This window comes from Haemaphysalis longicornis, unplaced genomic scaffold (genome assembly GCF_048455015.1).
Source record: "Haemaphysalis longicornis isolate Haplotype H1 unplaced genomic scaffold, Haemaphysalis longicornis Haplotype H1 scaffold_5, whole genome shotgun sequence".
Lineage (NCBI taxonomy): Eukaryota > Metazoa > Arthropoda > Arachnida > Ixodida > Ixodidae > Haemaphysalis > Haemaphysalis longicornis.
In genome coordinates, this window is record NW_027526385.1 from 122,862,858 (window position 1) to 122,889,789 (window position 26,932).

The 26,932-nt window shown below is 44.4% G+C and overlaps 1 pseudogene; it reads left to right on the forward strand.

The window, feature by feature from the left end:
- The first annotated feature begins 50 nt into the window (after positions 1-50).
- Positions 51-26,932, forward strand: LOC144139876 (uncharacterized; annotated as a pseudogene).

A 26,932-nucleotide genomic window follows, 5' to 3' on the forward strand; every position in this document is an offset into this window, starting at 1 on the left:
CCGAATGCTCGGAAAGTCCACCTCCGCTGTGGTGACGTTCGAAGGACCTCATGTGCCTTTTTACATTCGTGCGCAAGGACTTCATACCCGCTGCCGACCGTGCCGCCGATCTATCCTGTGCTGCACGCTGTGTGCTGATATCGGACACCGACGAGACGTCTGTCCGACGCCACAAGTATCCGTATGTGCCCAGTGTCGTGAGCGTGACCCACCCCCAGAACACGCATGCACCCCGAAGTGCAAACTGTGCGGCCTCGACCATCCAATGGCAAGCAGGGAGTGCCGTAAGAAACTCCGCCCGCCGCCGCCACCCTTGCACGTACGGGAATGGTTCTCTCGGACATTGCCAGTGTACCAACGGCCTCCCCAACACCAGTCGCCAGCGCTTCACAGAGCGCCTCAGCAGCGAGTGCAAGCCCCAACTACGCGACAACATTGCAAACCGCATCAAGTAAGCTGGTCCTGAGTGGTCGCTCCTACAGCCGCCCCCCGAGAAGATTTTCCCGCGCTGCCTGCACAACAAGCCTCAAAGAAATATAATCCTCCCGCATAAAAAACTCGTCGTAGAAAACGAACAGCTGAAGAAGCAGCTAGATGCACAAACGGCTCGCACTGAACAACTCAAATGCCGTATTGAAGAGCTGTTAACAAATCTGGAAGCTCTTACGAAGGCACCGACGCAAAAATCGGTACAGGACCTGCCCACTCCACAGCCAGCGCAACAACCGCCATCGCTCCCTACATTGGAAAATATGGGAAAGCTGGAAAAACTAATCTACTACCTTGGAAGGCAAATGAACAGCCGCATGACGACTTTGAAAAAACGCTTGGACGCCAAAGAAGCAGTCAAAAGAAAAAGTCGCAAGAACCAAATGCCCCAAACCTCCAGCAACCAACAAATGCCCGAAACCTCTAGCAACCCGCCCAGCACAATTCCGTCTGATGATGAATGTGAGTCAGGCTAAAATGGGGAACCAGAAGGGCACCCCTATTCGACCAATGGTTGTATGGCAGTGGAATTGTCGGTCGTATCGAAGTAAACAAAGCTCGCTATCACATTTCGTACTGCTATACTTACCGACAGTCATCGCGCTTCAAGAGACAAACACCGACCAAATGACTCTCCGGGGTTACCAAACGTACGCTACTGATAAGAGCGAGGACAGCGATTCAAGCAAGCCAAACAGCACAGATGCATACCCTACCAACCGACTTAGATTATACATTTGTCGAGATCATCCCGGACAAGAAGATGCAAGCCAGCATCTTCATTTTGAATATTTACCATCTCCCATCATCATCCCTGGGTAAAATCGATCAACTTTTTAAGACGGTTAACCAGCACGCCAAAGGTCATGCCTTGATAATCGTCGGTGATTTTAATGCACACCATACTACGTGGAGGTATCAAAGAGACAACAGGAAAGGGCAGAAATTATACGAAGCGATTTGTAATAACCATTTCCATCTGTGTAACAACATAGATACCCCAACCAGAATTGGCAACAGTGTCTCTCGCGACACGACCCCGGACCTTACGCTGACCCATGGCATCAATGATCCAATTTGGGAATGCCTAGACGAAACACTCGGCAGCGATCATTACATCATCCAGCTGCAGCTACCCCATCACAATACCCGATCTTCGAAAATAGGCACAGCTCGCTTCACAGATTGGCGAAAATTCCGCGAAACAGCACCAGCCTGCCCCATCCAAGCAATAGAAGAATGGACAGCAGAAATGCTTGCAGCCGCCCAAAAACACACGAAGGCAATTACGCTGACCGAAGATGCCCGGCTGTAGACACGCACTTACTACACCTTTGGGAAGCCCGAAGAGGACTAACCAAAAGGTGGAAAAAACGTAGAACCAACAGGAAGATTCGGGCCCGTATTGCTCGGCTAACGAAAGAAGCAGCTGAATATGCAAAGCAGCTCAGCCAGCAAAATTGGTCTCAATTCTGCACAACACTACAAGGTACACTCGGCATTCGTCGTACGTGGCACCTACTTTGGTCTGTAATGTGAAACAGAGAGAGTAAAATGGCCTCAACACATCAACTCAAAAGATTGATACATAACTACCAAGGAACAGACGAAGACCTCATCGAGGAATTGAAGAATCTGTGGGAGGATACAAGCAAAACGGCACCGCTCCCTACGGCACCGTACGCGGGCGCTCCTAACCCAGAAATGGACGCCCCTTTCAGCCTCGTCGAAATAGAGACAGCAGCGCACCATCTAACCCGAAATACAACGCCAGGAAATGACAAAATTCCCAACAAGTTACTCCGGAATCTGGATACAGAAGCATTAAAGGTTCTTCTAAATTACATAACCGAACAATGGACGACCGGCAAGCTCCCTTCTTCGTGGAAGCACGCAGACATCAAACTAATACCCAAACCTGGTAAACCACTCGCTCCCGGCAACCTACGGCCCATCTGCCTCACATCATGTCTAGGAAACCTACTGGAACACATGGTGCACAATGGCCTTTCTCCTTATATCGAAGGTGGTGGACCCTTTCCAGACACTATGTACGGATTTCGGCCACACTTATCCACGCAAGATGTCCTGCTGCAATTGAAAGAAGGGATCATTGATCGCCTCACCAATACCCACAAGAGATGCATTTTAACCCTGGACATCAAGGGTTATAAGGCCATATAAGGTCATCCTCCAAGGTCTAGCCTCCATTGATTGTGTACAACGCATGTACGACTACGTCGCAGCCTTTCTAACAGACCGTACGGCAACAATTGGTATCGGACACCTCCGCTCAACAATATTCAATACAATTTCCCAAGGCACTCCCCAAGGTTCAGTTATTTCCCCGCTCTTATTCAATATTACTATGAAGGACCTTCCTCCCCTACTGAAAGATATCCCGCATCTTAGACACGCTCTCTATGCGGACGATCTCACCCTGTGGACACCAACAGGATCAATAGGGAAACAAGATGCTCTGCAAGCAGCCATAGATGAAGCCCAACGTTACGTTCACGATAAATGGCTCGAATGTGCTCCAGAGAAGTCGGCTCTCCTCACTCTCTGCATCGGGACAACGCACCAACGGAGCTTACCATCAACGGCCAGACAGCACCAACTTTATCTAAACTACGCATCCTAGGCTTTACACTACCAAAAAATGGATCAGGCCTTCATACAGTTGCACTGCTTCAACAAACACTCAATCAGCTAATCCGCCTCATAAGACGCGTGTCAAACCGCCGATCTGGCTTGCAAGAGTCAGACACAGTGCGCATTGTCCAAGCCATACTCATAAGCCGGGTAGCTTACGAAACCCCTTATTTGGCCCAAAAACATCTGAAAAATCCAGGCTCAATGTCATGATTCGTCAAGCATATAACACAGCCTTAGGACTGCAAGAAAAAATATCGACGAAGAGATTATTGCATCTTGGACTACATAACACATGGGAGGAAATACAGGAGGCGCATCGTAGCTCTCAACTGGAACGCTTACGCCTAACACCAACGGGGCGAGCTACACTGCGACGGCTGGGATACGCCATACCGCCACTGCAAGACCACAAGGAGCAGGTTCCACTCCAACTCAGACAAGCCATCAGGGTAGTCCCCATCCCAAGAAACATGCACCCACTCCACAACAAAGCTCGACGCATAGCAAGAGTACGAGCCATGAATAATAAATCCGGCGACAATCCAACAACAAGGTATACGGACGAGTCTCCGTACATAAACAAGCCAGCCCACGTCATGTGTGTCGCCAATGCAGCAGGGCAATTCACAACTGCCCTCACCATCCGCACAACATCAACGGAAGCTGCTGAAGAAGCCGCTATACCCTTGGACATCACGACGGGAAAAGATGCAATCACAATTTTGACGGATTCGCAGGCGGCGTGCCGCAGTTACGAATGAGGCCGCATCAGCAAAACGCCACTTCAAATTCTTAAGAATACTGTTCACATACCTGAAACGCGGCTCATCTGGATACTGGACACGAATCTCTCGAAGGTAATGAGGCGGCTCCCGCCGCTGCCCGCGCGCTTATACACCGGGCCATTACCATACAGAGAGAAACACCGCTTGCGGCCCCCAAAACAGAACCGCTTGTCAGGTATGCTGACATTCTCACTTACTACCGTCAAGGCTGAAGAACCTTCCCGACTCCGCATTCCCAGTTAACAAGAGCAGAAGCCACCACCTTTCGAAGACTACAGACGAATACGTACCCCCACAGAACCCTACTCTATGCGATTTACCCCACCCAATACCCGTCTACCTGCAATTTCTGTCCAACGCCCGGTACACTGTACCACCAGATTTGGGAGTGCAGAAGACCCCAGGCCTTGCTCCAATAACCTACCCCTACTACAAGCAGTGGGTGAACCGCCTGACGAGTCAGGATCTTGGGATCTAGCGTGAACTGGTAAAGAGGGCCTGGACCGCCAGCCGAGCTCAGGGTATCCCGGAATAGGGAAGCCCCCCACCGGGCGGGTGCCCTAACATCTGCACAAGCTTGGCAAATAAAGATTTATTCATCACCATCAGACCGTAGCTTTTAACATTTAAAGTATCTTTGTGTACTGAATACACATTGAAGACCTAATGTAGTGCTCATTGAAAAGCAATGTTTTCAATTGTACTTCCTCCTATATGTTTTTGCGTTGGCTAAGGTTCATGAATAGTGATCAGCTAAACGATTTGTCAGCAAATGTTTGTGTATTATGTCAGAAGACCAAGTAGAACCCATTGCCATGCTGCGGATATCCATAAATATACATCAGGGTGCCCCCAGGTACTCTAAAACTTCAATTGAAAGTTGCGTTTTCAAGCTCTTCATTGTCCTGAAATTTCTTTTGTATCCTTAAAAGACCTTTAAGCCTTGGAGTTTCCACAAAGCCTAGTTTTGTGAATGGTATATAAAAGGGGTTATTTTAGTGCCGTCCTGACAAACCTGATTCCTTGTCGCTTAATGCAACACCGGCAACGCTTAGTCAAACGTTCTGCACAAGAAGCAGGTGAGCATGCATCTGCCGCGTGTTTTTTTCGTCTGGCTGGCCTCAACTTCGAGTTTAGCGAACAACCTAATTTGTTGGTCACACAGAGTCTAGCGCATCACCACCTACTCCAAGGACATATTACAGTGTCTGCCTACTTTACCGAAAATGCAGTTACATGAATTCAACATGCATCTCAAGTGTTGAATTTATTGTAATTAATTTTTTTTTCTGGCTTCATGTTCAGTCAGATCTGTTATCAACACATTAAAAATAAGGTCCAGCCTTGTAGACTGACCATTGTCTGTTTGCCACATTGAGCTTTGCTTGTACTTGGTAGCAGCGGCAGCGTTTCACTGCCGCCTTGGTTGAACTGCTTTTTTTCTCTTCTTGCTTGGTCCATGCTTGCGTGAGCAGGTGCTGCACCATCCTTTTGGATGACTGGCTGAGCCTTTTACCTACACCTCACTACATTTACATGTTGTCGATTCTTAAGAAGTCTGGTGCATTGTTAGAATTGGGTCAAGGTGGAGTATGGCTGTGTGCTGTGTGTGGGTGAGAAGCAGGACTTGGCCAAATTAAGTTTTGCTGTCCAAAGAACTGAATTCAAAACACCCAAGTGGTGCCATTGAATAAAAGGCGCTAGGTGCTGTTGCACAACTTTTAAACTGTGGGGTATTTGTTATTTTCACATTCTTCCTACACATCACATAGTACCAATACAAAAAGACAGTTTGACACAGCGTTGCGTCGGTGCTGTGTCTGTGTTCCGTTTTTGTGTCTTGTTTCTCTGTTTGTGCATGAAGAATTCCTCAAAAGAGCATGCACGGATACAAGTGCAGTGTCGACAAGACGGGTAAGCAGTAAAAAACAGCAGAATTCAGTTTACGTTAGGTGGTTTCGACGGGAGGAATGGCGCAAATGAGATGGGTAGAATAAAAAAAGGTGCAAACCACAAAATATTTAACGCTCTTAAACCCTCAAATATATACCCATCCGAGAGCCCCCCCCTATGTTACAAAGGGGCAACAGCCAAACCATCATAATTGATTAATTTCTATCTGGACTGTGCGAACCCTCGCGGCGTTGATGCTTTGTTTGCTTTCTTTTTTGTATGTGTCGGTTGGTGTGCAATCGTGATCAGGTGATTTGTACATTGCACAATGTACATTGATTGTACATTGTACATTGTACATTTGCACAGGTGATAATGAAGGCATTAAGTCATTGCGGCCTATTTAGGTAGTTCTGAAGGTAGATTTTCCAAAAATGCAGAAACTTAAGGTGGCGCCACAGAACAGACTGCACCGTCGGTCGCGCAAAAAGTTTGAACGTTGGGCAAAGCGGTACAATCCTGTAATAAACGGCGCTAGTTTGCGACGGCAGGTTATTCGAAAGGGTGTCAAATTGTTCCCTTTTATCCTTCTATAGTTTTCTTCTCTGACGATTTATGAAATAACAAGCCGAACTACCAAAACGACAATATATAGGCGGTGTTAATGGTTTCCAATCTTTTGTTCTTAGTTCAATCATTTGGATAAGTTTTATTTTTTACACTCCGGTCTGCACGTAGAGGCAAATTAGTTGTGACCGTTCATTATTCATTTTATGTGGAAAATCAATATGAATAGCATATTTGCTTGTACTGTCACGTTCGCGTGATATTTGCAAGTAAAAAAAAATTAGACCGCCAATATAAAATGAATCTTCTGATATAGTCATCAAAAGAAGCCTGGAGCATGCTTTTTTTTTCAAATGGTGAAAGTCAGTACCATAGCCCAAGTTTTTTTGGCGGTATCCGTTATCATAATTTAACTGCATTAGAAAACACGGACTGGTCACTTCTACAAGTCTTAAAAAACTTGCACGCACGCCAGTGCTCTTCTGAAGGCTAGAAGAACTGCGAGTAAAAGACAAGACAATAAATAAGGTACAGGACGGGCGCCTGTCTTGGGCCTTCTTTATTGTCTTGTCCTTTACGCGCAGTTTTTCTTGCATTGGAACGTGCGCTACGAGCTGGCCCAACAACAAGGGGTGCAGATATTAGTGTTCCGTGCTCTTGCAGTGATTTCATGTTTGGCGTGGTGAAAAGTCATAAAAAACTGCACGCGTATCTCATTACTTAGCTGCAGAAATCGTCGTTAAAAGACATTATTCTGCCACACTGCTGTTTAAATCTATACTTTCTATTTTCGGCACATCTCTCACCGTATGGCCGCCTGCTTTGCTCCTCCAACGCTAAACACATGGGGCGTTTTGCTGAAGTCAATTCAAGTCAATACGGTGCATGTGCAGCTTCTTTTTTAAACATTCGTTCGTGTTGAAATTCTTAGAATGCCATTAAAAGTTTGGTTCAGGCGTGATATTTTCAATAATTTTTGTGTAACAACACTTATCAACGTGTATTTTGTATATGATATCAAAACAGTGAGGCAGCAGTCTTTTTTAAATAAATGAGCAATACAAATACCACCTCAGCATTCATGTTTTGTCAGAAAGCTGCGTTATGTTTGGTTTGCGTTGACATGTTGACAGGAATAAAGTTTATTTGCGGATGTAGTGGCTGAATGTTTTTCAAAAAAAAATCGCATCAAGAATTTAGTTTACCAGATGGCTTGCCACGAACTAGGGGTACCACAGACCGAGACACCGAAAAACTAGGATACCTAAGTTTAAGAAATTAAAAAAAACGACTGTCGCCGTTAAAAATGTCAGCCAAAGCGAAATCTGGGTTTGTGTTATGCGTATTAGATGGCTTCCGGGGATGAATTTCACGCGGATCATTTAAAGTCGTGTTTCAGAAATTTGTTTTTTTTCTTGGCATGGTTGGTTGGAAAGAGCGGGTTAAAGAGGAATCACAAAGAAAAGAACGAGACAGGACGATTCTTTCCGGTTGTTTTCTTCGTGATCCCGTTTTAACGCGCTGTTTCCAACCAAACATGTCAATTTACCAACTCGCCGAACTCTCCATCCTACTGCAGTTTTTTTTTGGAAACACAATTGTCCAAAAAATGGCTACGGCTTAGCTCAGCTAACCTTGGATAGGTAAAGCAAAAGCTTGGCTTATTCTGGTTAAGTGGTTAAGTCTTCGTTTTGCTTAGTTACCATTTGATTTTGCTGCATTGCCCACCATGTCTCAAAGCCGTGCGGGTGCGTGCGACACTCAGAGAAGGAAGAGGTCGGGTTAACGCGGCGTTCATTCCCATAAATTCAACTTACCTTTTCGCTGGGAGCCAGACAAGTCACGTTGGCCGAGACAACTCAGCGCCGCATGCATGGGAGGCTGCGGGTTTTGTCGGCTGCCGAACAGCTCAGCTGCCGCTCCAGCCACGACCGCCACCGGAGAACGACCTAAACGGATCTTTCGGCGCAGCGCTGTAGGTGGGTCCGGCGAATCACGCATGCGCTTTGAGGGATTTATCTCCGGCTATGTGTCTCCCTTTCGCCTTCTTTGCGAAATCGCTGCACGAAAGTAGTAAAGCATTGCTTTAAAAACTTTGTCTTTCGCGCCTAAAAGCCACACCTGTGCTATCCTTACCCTGCAAAGAAATGTTGCCACATAAAAGTTTCCCTGGGAAGTAATATATCTTTAACCGCCCTTCGCCGGATTTTATTCCGGTTAAGTTGTTTTTTACTTGGTGCTTCTCCGCGCCTCTTCCTAAGCACCGGCGACACACTATCACAACTGTTATTCCCTTATCCCAAACAGAAGCTTCGTTCTCACATTCCGCAATCGGCTGATAACGGCGTTCGCGCCGTCCTTATGTGATTTGAGAGAATACACAGACCCAATAATGGGCTTAAAACGGCCGAAAGCCGCCCCCACCTTAACTGTCGCCTAAAATTCCACCTCGCCGAGCACCTCCGAATCCCTCTCGTTTGCAGAACCACTTGCCCGGTTGGAAATACGGTGTGGGCACTTATTCTTTTTCAGCGTGAAAGTCTTTCCAAGTGGCATACTCGCCGAGGTATTTCACGCCTTATTTAGAGGCCTTCACGGGTTACCCGTTTATGCGTACACAGGTTGAGGACAGAAGGAGGGGGATGTGCACAAACAGGGGGGCATATAACCATGACAGTTAACAGCTAACCATGCCGACCCGTCGTGCTGGAACCAGAAGTCAACATTGAAATCTCAAAGCTCAATGTCCCCCGTCCGTTGTCCTTTGTAATGGAGACGTTCGGGCCCGGTTTGGTGTGTTACACAGACAGTGAGATACCGACGATGGTGAACGGAATCGGACAGGCATGTGTTTGTGCGCTAAAGTAAAGCTTGAGCCCCTTCAGGTTTAACTCGCTGTGGGAACGATGCATGTCGTTCCCGTGGGTGAAGAGGGGGAATTGAAGGAGCGTCTGTTTGAACAGAAGTGCAAATAGGCACGAAAACAAAGAAAGGCAGCTTATCTCTGTTGCTGCCTCAAGTTGCCGTTTCTGCAGTAGCTGCGAATTACACTCAAATGAACGGCCACTTAACTGGTCGGAAGTCCTAGATGACCCAACTGTACTTGTCCTGCCTAAAGGTCTTTTAGATCTTACCCTTGTACGGTTACCATTACCTATAGGCACACGCACATAGCCGGTTGCCGGCCCTAACGTGTTGGGATGAGGATGGGCGTGTAGGCGAAGCTACAAGTTTCAAGACGTTTGGACGGCATGCCATTCTACTGGTGTGATGTTTAATCGTGAATATTGAACGTCCACTGTGACCGGTCCAATGTCCGCTCATTGATCGAGCGTGTGGTATTTGGAAAAGGCTGGAACTCGTGTATTTTTTACTCTCCGGAAAGAAACTTTTGAATTAGTTAAGCGCAAACGGCTATGCTTACATGGGGAATGTTATCTCGGTAGTAATGAAGGGCACTCATCAGTCAATGATGGGTGGTGAATAACATTCGCTGCTTCGGGGAGGTGTGTGCTTGTAAAAAGTCTGAACTGATGTAGGATCCCTTGCAAACGTGAAAAAATTGAACTGAATTCTACATCCAGAGTTCTGTAAGCTAAAAAATCGTGCTCCCGCCTTTACAAGTATTTTAAGACAAAATCCTGAAATGGATTTTTGGACAACTAAATGGGCAGCATTTTCAGTCCAATAGGCAATGAACATACAAACGGTCTAGGTATTGAGTAATTTGTTCAAACATGCAATTTGTAAGAAATACTGATTATCGCTTTAAAGCGGGTGTTATAAAAAATAATCTAAAACATGCATATACCTGTATAAATAAGTTACATCAACAAAAAACAGTTCAAGAACCTAATTGTCCTGCAGAAAAAAGAAGTACAAACAATTTCCAAGCGTCTACCGTCACCGCGGTGAGTTTGCTAAAAAATCAGCGAAATTAAGCTCGTGCACCATACTTACAGTTATGAATTTTTAGGTCGCTTGAAACAGTAGTTTGGCTATGCATTCAGATCACCTGTTTTGCATTTGCTGCTCGTAAGGCATGTCATTTCGAAATATATTTTTCTTTTTCAGCTGTCGAAGTGAGAAGTCCTTGAAATTTGTTTTGTGAATTTGTGCGAGTAACATGAACTACATAAATCTATTTGATAAATTAATCAGTTACAAATTTATTGAGGATCTTTAGGAACACCCATTTTGTTCCGAAATGCACAATAGCCCAGACGGTATTGCTTAGGTAAATGCCCTAAAACTACTTTTAGATCTTCTTACGACTGCATATATCACCAAAAAGCACTTAGATGCGGCAACGAATAAACATGGTAATCCGCAATGTACAAAAGGACAATTTCCGCCTTTCCCTCGGTTTGGAGGACAAATTACAATATACATAGAGAAATAAAAGTTAGAAAGACCACATTGCGAAGCTTATTCGCGCCACTAAAGAAGTCAGGGAGTGAGAAAAAAGGCACGCCGGGAATGCTACCCTTTCTCTGACCCGTCACCCTCTCAGCCAATGGAAAAGAACAGAGCAGAAAAGAGACAGGACGTTTGTGTTGCTGATATACTCTGGAGCAGTAAGGCGCAAAACCGGACAATAACAATGCAAAAAAGCGAAGAAGGAGACTTCCTGTTCGCGAGCGTTGCACTCTCCTCACCAATGCTGTTTGTCAAAGGGAGCATATCAGTTCGTGCCAGCTCGCGTCACGAGTGTCCCCGCGTGACCACCCAGAAACCAGGGACTTCCGTTTCTGCTTCAGTGTCGCTTGAGGTAGCGGGTGTACGCTCTCCGTCGCTGCTTGGCTTGGAAACAACCAGTGAAGAGGGTTTGAAGACAGTGTTCTGTCAAAGTGAGCCCTCAAATAAATATTTTTTGTTTTTTTTTCTTCATTGTAAGGCTATTTTATTTACCGTCTTCGAGGAAGATATTTGCATGCACATGGGTGTGTTTCCGACTCTTTTATAGGGGTATGGCTACCAATAAGACGGACAAGGCATCATTGTACCTTCGGATATTTTTCACGGGATTTCATTTATATATATACAAAAATTATGAGCCGGCCTTGTGGAAAATACCGAGCGCATTGCTTGAAGTGATGCTTAGGTGGCCTATATCGGTAGATTAGTGTCTTGAACATGCATTGTCAACTCGGAGCAGCAGCTGCTTCCCATTACTACTGACTATGCCAAAAGCACAGAAACGGGTGCCGGAGCTCGCCATACTCTCCTGATATAGAATTTGAAACTGGTCGAAATGAATTAAAATTGGTGGAGCTTTCGTTCGCGTTTTTCTGAAAGAAACCCCAAAAGAGTTAACACTTGTGAAGAATGAATGAAGAATAAATGGTAGCGCGATATTTTTACATTACGATGTTTTTAAACGGCACAGACCCAACAATAAACAGCGCAATGCCTTAGCCTGTCTTGCTTCAGCTTCACTGTGGTTAACATGTTTTGCCTCGCGTTTAGGCGCATACCATCGGCTCGCGAATTCATAAGAATGAAAATTTTGGTATGCGCCTAAACGCGAGGCAAAACATGTTAACCACAGTGAAGCTGAAGCAAAACAGGCTAAGGCATTGGGCTGTTTATTGTTGGGTCTGTGCCGTTTAAAAACATCGTAATGTAAAAATATCGCGCTACCATTTATTCTTCATTTATTCTTCACAAGTGTTAGCTCTTTTGGGGTTTCTTTCAGAAAAACGCGAACGAAAGCTCCACCGATTCTAATTCATTTCGACCAGTTTCAAATTCTATATCAGCAGAGTATGGCGAGCTCCGGCACCCGTTTCTGTGCTTTTGGCATAGTCAGTAGTATTGGGAAGCAGCTGCTGCTCCGAGTTGACAATGCGTGTTCAAGACACTAATCTACCGATATAGGCCACCTAAGCATCACTTCAAGCAATGCGCTCGGTATTTTCCCCAAGGCCGGCTCATACTTTTTGTATATATATACACTGTCACGAATATAAAAAAACATCTGGTAGAATCATACCTTTCAAGCACCATTGGTAAGAAAGGAGACTGCCGTTCACTGACTTGCTGAATCGTAAATGCACCTTCAATCTCCGTTCCACTGGGGTAACATGTCCTTGAAATTCTGACGACGCTTTACCAACATTGCAATCCCCCTCCTAAACCCTAGAGCAAGGTAGCCCGATTTTTCTGCAGGCCGCAACACTAATGTGGTGTTCACTATACCCTTTCAGATCGGCTGCCAATAAAGTGAAAGCGAATAAGATCTTTTGGAAATATGGCGATTAGCGGGTACAATATTGCTCGGCTGGCTCAGCCGTAAGGGACGCCCTCAAACCTTAACGAAAGGAAATGGAAACGGAACGATGTAAAAAATGCCAGCTTTTGTTTTTGTTTTTTAAATGCGGAGCATTTCTTAGGCTCGCCTGGTCCTCCATCGTTGATGGTGGCGCCGTCCACACGCTCACTGGGCATGCGCAACTCGCCTCCTTACACACACAGCTGTCGCGATATTACACTATAAAAAAAGAAATATTTAGCGGTGCCCGGATTCGGTCCCACGACTCTCTGGCCGCGGTGCTCTTCCCACTACGCCACAAATCCGGGACAGGTGCAAGTGCTACGAACGCGCCTTATGTCCTTGACTCATTCAAACTACGTCAAGAAGCTACTGATACAACGAAGGCACGCGAAGCTGAACGTCAACAGAAACGACGAACTGAAAACTTTAGAGGGGGATGCTGAATTTCCCGTGGGAAACCTGTGGCGGGAAGCGCCACGCACATTGCAGCTCAACCAGCCCAAATGTTTGCAGCAAAGCTTCGCGAACGGCTGAACAACTGCAGAAGAGAATCCGGCAGTGCTCAGCCGGGCAATCTGTTCAATAAATGCGTCTTGTACCTTGTGCGCGCACGACTTGTTTAAGGCTGCCGTGATTTAAACAAAAACAGAGGGAAGGTGACATGCAGAAGAACATAGAAAAAAAGAAAGTTCACGTTATCCCGTATAGGCACAAGATCTCGCATAACCTCAAAAAAGTTGCTCAAAGGTACGACATCAATGTGGTGTTTAGCGCGCCCTGCAAATTGGCGAAGGTTTGTCCTATGATGAAGGAAAGGAAGCGGCACTCGTGCTCCAAGAAGCACGGCGAATATATATATGGAATGCACCATGGGAGTTGTATACGAGATTCCCATGAGTTGTAATAAGAGTTATATTGGCCAAACAGGCAGATATTTCAACGACAGAGCGCGCGAGCATTGTTGGGCTGTAAAAAACAACGCAGGGGGCCACATGGCTGGGAACTGCAAAAGGTGCACTCAGCAGAGAACAAAATGCACGCCGCTCTTCAAACAGGCCACGTTTTTAAAATGGGTGAGAGATAGGCGAGAAAGAAAAATTGTGGAGGCGTACTTCATTCACAAGGCGGGAGATGAGTGCATCAGTACACCATCGGTTACATTATCATTAAAAAAAAATTCCCCCGCATTTCCCCGAGGCGGAGAATGTGAAAGTGCGAATGCACGGTTGTCGGCCCGCTTGCGGCGCTTGCGCTCGGCCCCCGCAGCCCACCGCCTCGCCGCCTTCTCTTCCATCTCTTCCATCGGGTTTGTAGTATCACGTGTACACCACGCAGTTATCAAGCCGCTATAACGCCGCTGAGTCGCCAACGCACGCCGCTGACGACGTAGTTTGAATGCGTTAAAGATTTAAGGCGCGTTACTAACACTGATATCAGCGTCGCTTCCGTGGCTTAGTCGGTAGAGCGTCGCGCTGCGGCCGCAAAGTCCTCGGATCGAAACCTGGCGCCGGATGCTGTTTTTTTTATATAGAGAGAGGAGGACTGCGGACGCCGCCACCGCCGGCGGCGGTGGAAGGTTTGGGGTCGCCTATAAAGTGCATTCGCACTTAAAACTCCAGTTTTTAGATGGAAACGTGTAGGTTGGGACACGTTGTTCGTGTGACTTTTTTGCATGACGTCAAAACAGTGTATTTATTCCAGGGTTTTTCAGTATTAAAGTTTAGTTTGAAGTGGCGCCTTGTCTGTGTCTACGTGTTTCTTCTGGTCCCCGTTGTTTAGCGCCTCAAATTCATTCAGTATGATCCTAAAGATTAACAAAATTGGCTTACTAATAACACTCAAAAAATCATTCCAGAGTTACCTGTCTAACCGCGAACAGTTTGTTAAAATCAGTAGCTGTTTATCCAACACACTTCCTGTAAATTCCGGTAATCCTAAGGGTAGCGTGCTGGGACCTGTATGGTTTTTTTTACATCAATGATATCTTGACGTTATTGAGGCATCGTCGATTGGTTTAAAGTTGTTTCGGGATGACTGCGTACTCATCAAACGAATTTTATCCTAAAGTGACTAAGCTAACCTTCAATGTATCCTTGATGCTGTCTCCGAATGGTGCGCGAAGTGGTGCATGGAACTGAACTGTGACAAATCTGTATTGCTCCAGGTAACTAACAAAAAAATCCATTCATGTCTTCTTACAGGCTTAATAACCACACGTTGAAACAAGTAGACGAATATAAATATAAATATCTAGTAGTTACTATAACAAACTGACCAACTTGGTCCAGTCACCTTAAGAAAATTTGTGCATCGGCCTCCATAAAACTCGCGTTCCTCAGGCACAAACTAAAAGCCGCACCTTCACATGTTGAATTGCTACCTGATACTTTGATTCTTAGGCCGCAACTCGAGTACGCTACGCAGAATGGAAGCCATTCCTTTAGAAATACATTCAACAATTGGAAATGGTGCAAAAACAGGCAGTCCCGTTTATTTTTAGCAGATATCATAGCCGAGCTTCTCCATCGCTTCCTATGACCAAAAACAATATTATGACCCTGAAAACAGGTTGCAGCTTGCAGGACTAAGGTTTGTATTTTCTCTTAATTCCAAACAATTTAATGCTAATCTAGGACATTATATTCAGGCCCGCTGATCTGTTTGAAGTCAAAGCACCTATGAGCACAATATAACTCTATTTTTTGCAGGAACTAATCTTTTTAAGCACTCCTTCTTACCCCGCATAAACGAGCACTGGAATAGATTGCCTGTTGATGTATTTTCGGCACGTGATGTGTCGGAGTTTGAGGAGCGTGTATTTTCTGCAATATTTTAAACATTTGCTTTGCCGCTACTTTTCTTTGGATTCTGCTATCATTTGTGTTTTTTGTAAGTTTCTTATTTTTTCTTTCTCTTTTTCACACTTGTTTGACTGTTTTCTTTATTATTTATCAATTCACCCTGCGGATTGATTTTTTTAATGTAAATATTAACTGCCCATCTGCTTGGTCTTCGGACTGCAGTATGTTTTAAATAAATAAAATAAAGAGCACGTTGGTGAGCTGGACGCCCTCCGTTCATGGCAGTACCATATACGTACCGACTTTATTAGAAGTTCAAACACGGCGAACGACTGCTACTTTCAGATTGACGCCATGCAAGTAATCGTAAGGATAACTCGAAAATCTCTACCAGATGAGGAAATATTTCATTTCTTTGGACTCTGATATATATAATATGATCGGATGGTGTATTGAGCTGAAGGTTGATCAGGCGGATAGATGGACGCTGTGCTATTTTTGAGCCAACGCTTACCTCCATCATTTGGGTGCAGTGACTCAAACCAAGCAACATCTAAACATCAAATCTACACTTTTTTTCTAAAATGTCTGTTCCTCTCAAACTCCCACAGACTTGTACTCGGTCGCGGAAAGCCCGCCCAAGCTGTGAAATGGGACGACGAGAACAAATAAGAAACTATTGAACTTAGGGAAGCAGAAACGGTCCCTCTCGAAATGAACGTAGTGCAAGCTCCTGGTAAAAGACTCATTGACCTTCCATCGTCGCAAATTTAGTACGTTTTTGTTCCAGCCCTCCCTCAAGGCGAATCCTTCTGTAAATTTCCAGACTATCTCTTTGCTTCGTGGCAACTTCACAACACTCTGCGCTGCTAACCCTATGACGACGCTTGATGCACCCTTGGAAACCGATGTTATGGTGACAATTCACTACCAATGGAAGGAGAAACATTATCTACGGCAAACTGACGTTTTAAGACTGCAGAATATTAGTCCATTCTCGGCCTCAATGCTGGCGGGCGAGAGTAAAAGATGTCACACCATAGGGTCACCAATATTTTGATCCGTATTTCCGAACAGAAGACGACACAGCTGCCGACAACAGTGAAAGTGACGTAAGAAGTCAGCAACAACCAACACACCTAGTTTCGCCACCGCATAGCGAACTTCGCGAGAATCAGCAGCAGAATAACAGCGTACCGAAGCGACACAGCAGCGTCGCGAAGTCCTCGGCAGAAAAGGGACTGGTGTGCTAGCCATTGAGAAGTACGCATTGAGCATATTCAACATGAAGCCACAACGTATAATGCACCCGTCCGAGGTATGTATAGAACGATGCGATAGACGGAACCGCTACTAGGAGCGAGGACTGTATACCTGGTATTTTTTGCGAGCTGGAATGCTACTTTGGACGACCCCTGGCGCTCCTCGTGAGGCGGGCGCCCACGTGCTCAGTCAACGGTGTGAGTAACTATGACACGCAGTTTTTTTTTATGACGCTGCACATAGAGCACTTTGCGGCCAGCTACATCCGCTTCGCTGTAAACAAATGACTGCCACTGACTGACCATGGAAGCACCCGCATGCAGACGCAGCTATCGCGACAACAGGCGCTGTGCGGGGGTTCCGCAATGATAATAGTACGGCACCATTCGCTTGGTAAGTTTTATTTTGTGACAGCCTGGACATTTACTCGCAGTTATTTTCAGCATTGAGCAGATGATCTATATACTTCGTTAAAAGTTAATCATTTAACGTGCGTACTACAGGTCATGGCATAAAAGCCATGGCAATGACATACATTTTATCTGAAGGCGATAGTACAAATTCATCGGTGACCATAGTTTAAAAGCTATACAAAAATACGCCGTAAGAACTGGTACACGCAAGCCTTAAAGCAAGGGTGTAGGGTAGATTGGTAAAAATAAATATGAAGCGAAATTTTCTTGTGTAACACACTTGTAGCTTTGGATCTGCTGAGGAGAGTATATGCCACTTGCTTTTACAATTATAGTGGTAATAAACAACTTTTCAGTGTATTGATTTATTCCTTATTTATTCAAGTTTTTATTTATTTATTTATTTATTTATTTATTTATTTATTTATTTATTTATTTATTTATTTATTTATTTATTTATTTATTTATTTATTTATTTATTTATTCGTTTATTTATTTATTTAGGTAAAATGCTCTGAAGTGCGTTGGGTAAAGGAAGGGTTGGAAAGAAAAATAGAGCAAAATAGCAACAGAAGTGGAAAAAACAAATCTTCAAGAGATTGAAGCAATCAGTAAAACAAATCACTAAAACCTATGCATCAACAAGACAAACACGGGCAGCGCGAAAAAGAATCACCATCGCAACAGGAGTTGCCAGAGAATTTGACAGGAGTACAAACATTACGTAAAACAGAAGGGAAAAACCCGAAAATACTAAACTTTAAAAACGGACAATAAATGGCGCTCACATATAAGAACGCAAGTATTCCTGTTTTGGAGTAATAATATTGAAAATACAAAAATTTTTGAACCTATCTCCAATCATTCCACCCTACCACCCCAATCCTGCTTTTGATACCTTCCGCTTTGGTGTATTTAATGCAAGTCTCCATATACCCTAGCCCTACAAAAGTTTCATCCCGTGAGATGAATAGCCAATTTTATAGAAAACACCACACCTAAAACGACTGAACCGTTGCGTTGCCATGTTTAACTTTCGTTGCCCTTGAAGCACAACACACACATACATACACATTACCTTGAAGCTGCACACCTTGAATAGGGCGACTACAAATCTGCAGCCGTGCTCTCTATTATGTTGTTCAACTCTTTTTTGGCGCCCCATTTATTGATGACACCCATCTTCCAAATAAGAAGTCCCAGTTAACCGTGTATCAGTGAATGCGGCACTCGTAAAAACGAGGTACTCTGTATTTTAGAAAATGCCATATAGAACTCATACACAGCTTTTCTCTGGAATAGATGCCAGCTTTTCGTAAAAAAACGACTGAAAATCGTGCTCTTTTGTACGGAAACAGTTAATTCTCGCAGTCTGCCGCCATCTCCGGGTTACATCCACTCGGCAAGCAGCGGCCACCCCGGCAGTTATTTGACAATGAGCCTATAAACACTTTCCAAGTCGCTTTTTTGTATTTTTGTACCTGACACAACAATGGGTCACTAATACCCAAAAAAGAAGTGTTCGCACAAGCTCACACAGTTCTATCTGACACAAAAAAAATTGTAAAATATTGCGTGTCCTTTTCTTATTCGTGCACGAAGAACAACATCTGTTTCCTAGAAATTGTTTCTTCTGCACACTACCAATTTCAAATGGATCTTCGAGCAACGATTGCAATGCGTGCATACCTCTGAAGGCGAAGCAAGTTCAGGAAAAGTTGTCAGAATTTAATAAATATGTATCGTATCAATCTTTGTATCACGCTCGTATGGGTTCTATCTACTGTGGACGGTGACTACAGACCTACTTTGAGACAGCTGTACCAGGTAAGGATACATTATTTAAATGTCATCAAAACAATATTTTTAGGAGACAACAAAATGTCTTACTTTTCTGCTCGGAGATTTTCGTTCTTAGTGGCTGTATTGTTTTAGTTGTCAGTGTGAATTTTGAGAGAAAATTGTAATATCCCATTACATCACAGATCTCTCACCAACGTGCAATAAATCAGGGATAACTACGGGGTAATATGGCAGTACTAGACATTTTATATTTACAACATCTCAAGTGCGGAGTAAAATTTAGAGGGGCAGAGCCTAAGATTTGGAAAGGCAGATACCAGCAGAAAATGTGTAAAACAGATTTGAAGAAGTCTTTCTCCTACTTGCTGTTATTTGTCTGGATGAATATTTCTTGTGTATGTAGAAATATTCAGCGAGGAGCGGCATTTATTCACAAAATAAATCAACGTAATGTAAATCAATGTAATAAATAAAGTAATGTAGTTGGATTTGCTTAACCCTGTTAGCCACCAGTGCAGCAGTGTAGCGAGAGAACACAGTAAAAACTGCGCCACGCCTGAGTCCCTCATCCTCGGAGCGATCTGTCCTGCACCGGTTACGTCCCCCCAACAATCAGCAAATACCACGCATTGCAATTTTAAAGCGATGAAATCCGCTTCAAAATATTCTTGATACGCACCGTGGGCGACCCTATAGCTTGTGCTCCTTGAGTTCCGCCAAATCTTGGTCCTTCTGTAATAGCACCCCTGTAGACACTTGCCGAGTGGAAGCGTTTTTGGCTGGACAATCATCTAGGATGTACTATGGAACGTCTCTAAAATACATGCCTTGTTTCCGACTGTAGCAGCTATTTTTTTATACATTCAATAGCTTTTTAGGTGGAATAACTGAAAAAAGGTATCAAACATTTTTATTTTACAGTCCTTAGCGAGCCTTCAAGGCAACTGGATATTTAAAAGAAGTTATACCGTCAGTCCACTCGGCGACACTGGAATCTGTATAAGAGACAAAATGCATTACTTAAACCATACCCACTATTTGTTTAAACGGTACTGGGTCATAAACGGGACGCGGTGAGTATATTTTCGACCACGGTCACTATACGAGTACCCATAGTGTTTTCTGAAAGAGGTACAAAATGAATAAAAGGAATATGTTAAACATGACGTCTTCTATGTTAAAAGAAATTACAAAACACCGCAAATGTCCTTTGGAATCTATTTACAGCCAGTGATAATATTTTCAGCGTTAAATCTCCCCTCCGCCAATGTGCTGTTAACGAAAGAATAAAAATTATTTTTAAGCATTTCTTTGCGTTTTCTCCACAGTGAAGAACGACAAAATGCAGACATAAGAATAAAATATTTTTTTATCTCTTCGTAGCCTTTACCAATCATCGCCAGGTTTTTGCGAAGCACTGACAAATAACAAAGGTTGCTAGGGCAGGTCACATTTTTACATCTTGGGACACAGTTTTGCGATGGATATCAAAGTACAAAACTCTTGCTGGTACATAAGTAGCTCACCGCGTTTCATTAGCAAGCCTGCCAGTAAAGTAGGTTCAGAAGAATGCAGTTTTTCACCCAGAAAACCCACTATACCCCAAAACAAATTGCTGGCCTCATTTAGAATAAACCTTGCGAATGAATACAATCACCATTTCAATTATGATGCAGAAAAATCATAAACTAATCGTGACAACTGTCCCTCTGATGATTTTGTAATGTTTCGTTTATTTTAGTGCTAGTTATGGCCCGAAAACTTTTTGAAAGTTTATTTTAAAGAATCGCTCACGTCGTTGCGTCGTTAGAAGTCTATTTGCTGCGTCTCTTGAAGAACACCCCAATACACTCGCGACTTGCTTGGAGGTTTTGTATCTCTTAGCCCTTGACGGTCCGTTTTAGAGCTTGCCTAAGTGCATTTGCGTATTTGCAAAGAAGCATCACTTCCTAAGGGTAAACAGCCTGCAACCCGAAACAAATGGGGAGAAAGTGCTTTCTTTTTTAAGTCACCATTTCTCAGCTCTAAAGGAAACTATCATTGGTTGCTGTTCATGACACACCCTTGGTTGATTCAAAACGAGTAAACTAAAAGAAGACATAGAGAGCGTAATTTTGATATCGGATCAGTTGATATAATTTTTAACTTTGGCATGTGCCTAACAAAAGTAAAGTTTTCTGAAGCCCTCAATCGTTGTCTGGGTGAAATTGTAGTCAACGCTTTTCTTTTTTCAAAAGACTGCCATCACTTTCGCATTTGTTTACCCTGATCTTGTCAATTTTATTCTTGAAACCATCATAAGGATCAGCAGCAGCAGCAGCAAACCCGCTCAGTTCCACTGCAGGACGAAGGCCTTTCCCGTTGACCTCCCACCACTCCTGCCGTGTACTGCTCGAGTTCACTGTTTAGCCCGACTTTCTTTATTTCATTCCGCTACGGGGTAATGTCATTTCCCATTTTCTAGACCAATCGCTGGGTATCCACGCTGTTGCCCAAATTGTAAACAACTTGTGGGTTCTTTGTTTGAGCTTGTCATGCGAAGAAATCGAAACGACATAAACGAAGTGCCATTAGAAAAAACGAAGAAAAGAAACTACGAAGCAGACGACACCCGCGAAATGCTCCGCCAAGTTCATTGACTCCCGCGGCGGCGCCGAGTGCTCGCTACAACTCCACGAGCTAGTGTCGGCTAACGGCCAATAAAAAGCTTCCAGTGGCAGCGGCCGGCGGCAGGGGGTCGAGCCCCAAAAAGAACATTGAGAGAGGACAGAGAATGAGAAGTGTGGAGCGCTACCGGGACGTACGGCGGTAGGGTGACTGGACCCGTGCCGTGCCCGAAGAGGTCCTCCACGATTTCAGCCTCCAGGAATTCTCCTCCGCAAGGAAGTCTTCTCACCTGAGTCGGTGAAAGACAGCGACGCACCAAGAAAGCTGCGTTGGGTTATCTGAAACGGGACCTGGCAGCGGGCTCGACCACCATGGCCACGACATCAGCTAGACCTTGCCACACCGCTACACTAAGACTGCTCCTCTAGGACGAGAGCTACCTACCGTTACCTGGTCGTTAAGCAACTTCACCCTTTCCCACATATTTGAACTGTGCTTTTTCTCTTCATTTCCTGACTTTGACTGTTTCCCGTTTGTTAAATTCTTGATCGTTTTCTCTGCCGTATTCTCGCTAGTTTCTGCATGTTATCCAGCTTTCTATTGTTCCTTATTATTCTTAAGTGTATCTCTGTCCGTTTTGAGATTTTGGTTTTGGTTTTGTAAACCAAAATATAAACTATACGTAAACTAGTACCGTTTCCAGTTTCTTCTTCCATTTATAATTGTACACCGAACCCGACAATAATTGCGTCATAAATAGGAAGATGCTACTTTGTGGATACTCCTAAACAGCCGACATAAAAATTTACAGAGCTAATTGAATTGGGAAAGCGGTTAGGATCAAGGGGCTACCAGCTGACAGAGTGGGCATTTGAGGAGCAAAGGCTCTGGCGTGCGTATATAGCTCTAGATCTCGAGGCAGCCAAAGAGCTAGCCGAGATAGAAAAGGAGATTGCCGTAAAAAAGAAGGAGCGTGATGAGCACATGCTAGAGAGCGTGGAAATTGGAAAACAAACTTTGAAGCTGCGGCTACGACTCGCAGAGCTTGAGGCTACGCGAACAGAGGTCAGTGAACTCAAGGATGGCGGGAAAAGCTTTGATAAAGTACAGGCTTTTTCACCACCACACTCTGGTGCAGATCAACTGTCGCGGCCTCTTGAAGTGGCGCCAGATTTCAATGAACAGATGGAACCTAATGTAACTGTGGAACATCACGCCGCCCTTCTATCACGTGATAAAGTAATGTCACTTAGTCCGCCAGTGGCGGCGGTACACTTCACTCTTTCTGGGCTTGCTGAGGTAATGTTGACCACAAACCATGCTTGCAGGATAGCCCGTCTCAAAACCGGAGCTATGTGTCAAAAGATGTCCGTGTCAGAGACAGCGACTTTCCACCACCCCATATTTCAATCCAGAGTTTCTATATGTCGAGCAGAAAGGCGGGGGCGCGTAAGCTCTGAAGGAGACTCTTCGGTCTGCCAAAGTGCGAGACAAGGGAACCAAGAGAAAACCCAGTGGGGCAGGAAAAAGAACCAAGACAAAACTCAGTTGTTCCCGCAAAGAAGCGGCCAGAGGGAATAAAAGCTCGCCCTCAATGCGTTCACGCACTTCCCTTGAATGCATATTGTCAGCAGGTAAAAGTAAGAAAGAACCCAATTAATCTCCTGTTAGCAGAGTGTATAGAAGTGGCAGGGGGTGGAACCGTAATCACTGTGGAAAATGGAACAAACTGCGCTAGCCCGACTTTTTGATTGTTACCTGTCCGTGTTTTCCCAGTTGGCACATTCTCTTGCAAATATAGGCACTGAGTTGTTTTCGGGTCCTTGATGAACCACATGCTCTCTTCATGCTTTTGTTGAAGTTGGTTTCTGTGACTGGTAAATTCATGAAGTGTGATCGTGCTCTGCTACCGGTGGACCGCAAACATTTTTGTGAAGTGATATTGAACTGTGCGTGAAGTGTGAACATTTTTTAGTGAAAAATGCCATATGGTGGGACGTGTCATGCAAAGAAATTGGAACGACATAAACGAAGCGCCGTTAATAAAAACGAAGAAAAGAAACTACGAAGCAGACTACACGCGTGAGATGCTCCGCCAAGTTCATTGACACCTGCCACGGCGCCGAGTGCTCGCTACCACGGCACGAGATAGCGCCGGCTACCGGTCAATATGAAGCTCTCAGCGACAGCAGCCGGCGGCATAGAAGCGAGCCCGAAAAAGAACACCGAGAGAGAACCGATACTTAAAAGTGTGGAGCGTGACCGGGACGTACGGCAGGTCGGGTGACTGGACCCGTACCGTGCCCCCAAGATGTCCTCCTTGACTTCAGCTTCCAGGACATCTCCTCCGCAAGGAAGTCGTTTTGCCGTGCGTCGGTGAAAGACAGTGACGCGCCAAGACAGCTGCGTCGACCTCTCTGCAACGGGAGCGGGAAACGCGCTCGACCACCATGGCCACGACATCAGCTAGACCTTGCAACACCACTACACCACGACTGCGCCTCAGCGACATGAAGTAGGACAACCCCCTTGCCGCGCAGCGAACACCTACCGTTACCGTGTCGTGAACCAACTTGAACTCTTTCTCACATACTCGAACTGTCCTTTTTTCCTTCACTCCCTGACTTTCACTGTTTTCCGTTTGTTGAACTCTTTATCGTTTGCTCTGCCGTATTCTCGCTAGTTTCTGCCATGTTCTCTAGCTTTCTATTGTTCACGTTTATTCTTTAGTGTATCTCTGTCCGTTGTGTCATTTTGGTTTTGGGATATATAAACTACTCTCGTTTCCAGTTTCTTCTTCTATTTATTATTGTCCACCGAACCTGACAAACTATGATATCTAGTATTCTAGTTCGTTCCCTGATCCAGTAAACTCGTTTCCTGTCCCTAAGTGTTATTTGTAACATTATTTGTTCCATAGCCCTTTTAGCAGACCTAACGTTCCTTACAGTTGTTTATTAGGGCGCTACGTTTTAGCTCCGTATGTCGAAACCAGTTGTATGCAGTGCCTTTTGAATTTTCTTTCGGGTGGCAGAGGTAGCTTGCTTTTCAGTATTTGCCAGTGCTTTCCGAGGGCTCTCCAATGCATAATTATTGTTCGCCGGATTTATCTCTTGCGGTGGGGATCAGCACTAAGCTTCTGTCTAAGGTAGTTTTATTCTTTTACTTCTTCTGGGCGTGTCATTGTTTAAGCATACGAGCTACTCTTGACATGCTTATTCCTATTAGTTTCGGTTTATTCACATTTATTTTTGGCCCCACAGCTGTGGTTTTTCATTGTAATTCTTGACGCATTGTTTGCAGGTGTCCTGCAGTCTCACTGGGCAACTGTATTTTGTCCGCAATCTTCAAAGGGCGAAAGTGTACCCTGTTTCTTCATCCTGCGTTTTCCCGCTGAAATATTCTCAAAACCCCCTCCACACATTCTGTCGACAGTTTTGATAAAATTATATATCCGTGTCTCACTCCCTTTTGGATCGGAGAATTATAGCTTTGCTTGTCGAGGGTTGTTCTGCACTTCCCGGAAACCCGTAGAAGATAACTATATTGTTTCAATTAGGTTTGATTTGTAGCGGATAAATTCAGAGCCTGTTTTTTCCACGATTTCTTAGCCCCTTTTTTGAACAGTTCTAGGTTCACAAGTGGTAATATCCACGTGTAACAACGATGTGGATATTATCAATATTGTGGTATCATCGCCGACAATATTGCCCTGGCACTATGTAGAAAATCAGGCAGGGCGTTGATATGGAGTGTGAAAATTAAGTACCCGATTAGCAATGTCTATGGTAATCCCATGTTCACTTGTATGAAGCTTGAGGTATGTTAGTCTCCAATTACCGTTTCCCGGTGTCTGCTAAGGTAACATTTCCTATACTAAAGAGCCACACTCCTAACACCATGTCGTTCTAACTTCAATATGGCTTTAAATTGTATAAAATGATTTGTCATATCCAAGATAATGTTGCCTGGTTATTCGCTGTCGTTAAGGGCTTCATAAGTATGTCACAAAAATTATTGCTGATGTGTGATCCAAGGTTCGAGAAAGAGATCAGAAATTGGTTAGTAATTATCATAGTTGTTCGATTACGCGTTTTGTGTATTGCAACAAAATGAAACATACATAAACTATCAGGGTGGTCATCCGTGAACACAGCTTCATTGAAGAGCGAGTTGAAAGGGGGGGGGGTCGCATCTAATCCCTTCCGGTATTTTGAGAGGTATTTGAACTTGTGCACATCGTCAACGAAACGCGCCCTGGTGCGACGAATGTTGTGCCGGCGCATTAAAAGAACGCCTTCGACTGCCGTGAACCGACTGACAATCTTCCGGATTTATCCTGCACAAGCCTTTCAGTTTTCCCAAGCAAAATATCACATCACCACGTGACCAGTAGCTGGGGGACGTCATTAGACGGTTCGGCTATAAAGGCACCCCCGACGACTATCTAGCACAGGGCACGGCCGCATAACTACCTTGTGGGTCACATATAATCCCTTCCTGTATTTTGTAAAGGTTAGCAAAAGATACGGGAAGTGGTTTCGTTATAGCGGCCCATTCTTGTTGGGTGTTTCCGTGCCCACGATTGTTTAGTTGCGCAAAATGTTGCGTATTGTTTGATGTGGCGTCATCTGCTAGGAGGATCATTTTGCTAAGTAGTAATACTGAGAGTAGGCCCGGCCCTAATCTAAAATAAATACCAAAACAACTTGGTGAAATCACAGCTGACATTAGGATGATTAAGATAAAACGCCTGACCGATATAAACAAAAAATACAGTTCTTCAGCCAGCTTACAAATAAAGAGCACCTTATGCCAGCAACAGATTGCGAATTTTGAAACAAGGATAAATGATCTTGAAATCCGAAGCAGAAGGTGCAATATCATTTGTTAAGGACTATTTGAATAATAAGAAGAGAAAAACGAGTCGCTAAAGTCGACTGTGGAAATGAGATAGTAAAGGGCATTCTTGAGCTACATTCGGTGGCTATCGAACGCAGTCATGTACTCTGGCAGCTATCACCTGGCAAGGACAGGCCCCTTATTCTTAAAATACTTAAATCAAGACACTAAACGAAAATTTTGAAACAGGGCAGGAAACTAATAGACGCTAATTTTTCTATTGGGGAGGATTTCTCTGTAAGAGAACGAAAAATCAGAAAAAAACTATGGTAGATCTGTAAAACGAATAGAGATAATGGCGTTAAAGCCTCGCTTGTGTACGAAAAGCTATATATCCACAAGAAGAAATAGGATTGGGACGAAGGCAAAACTGATGTAGTGCCCGTTCAAAAAAGGGATGCCAGAAAGGGATATAACCTAGAAATCTGTAGCCTGCGGTCACACACGTGCAGGCAAGTGCAACGACTAACATAA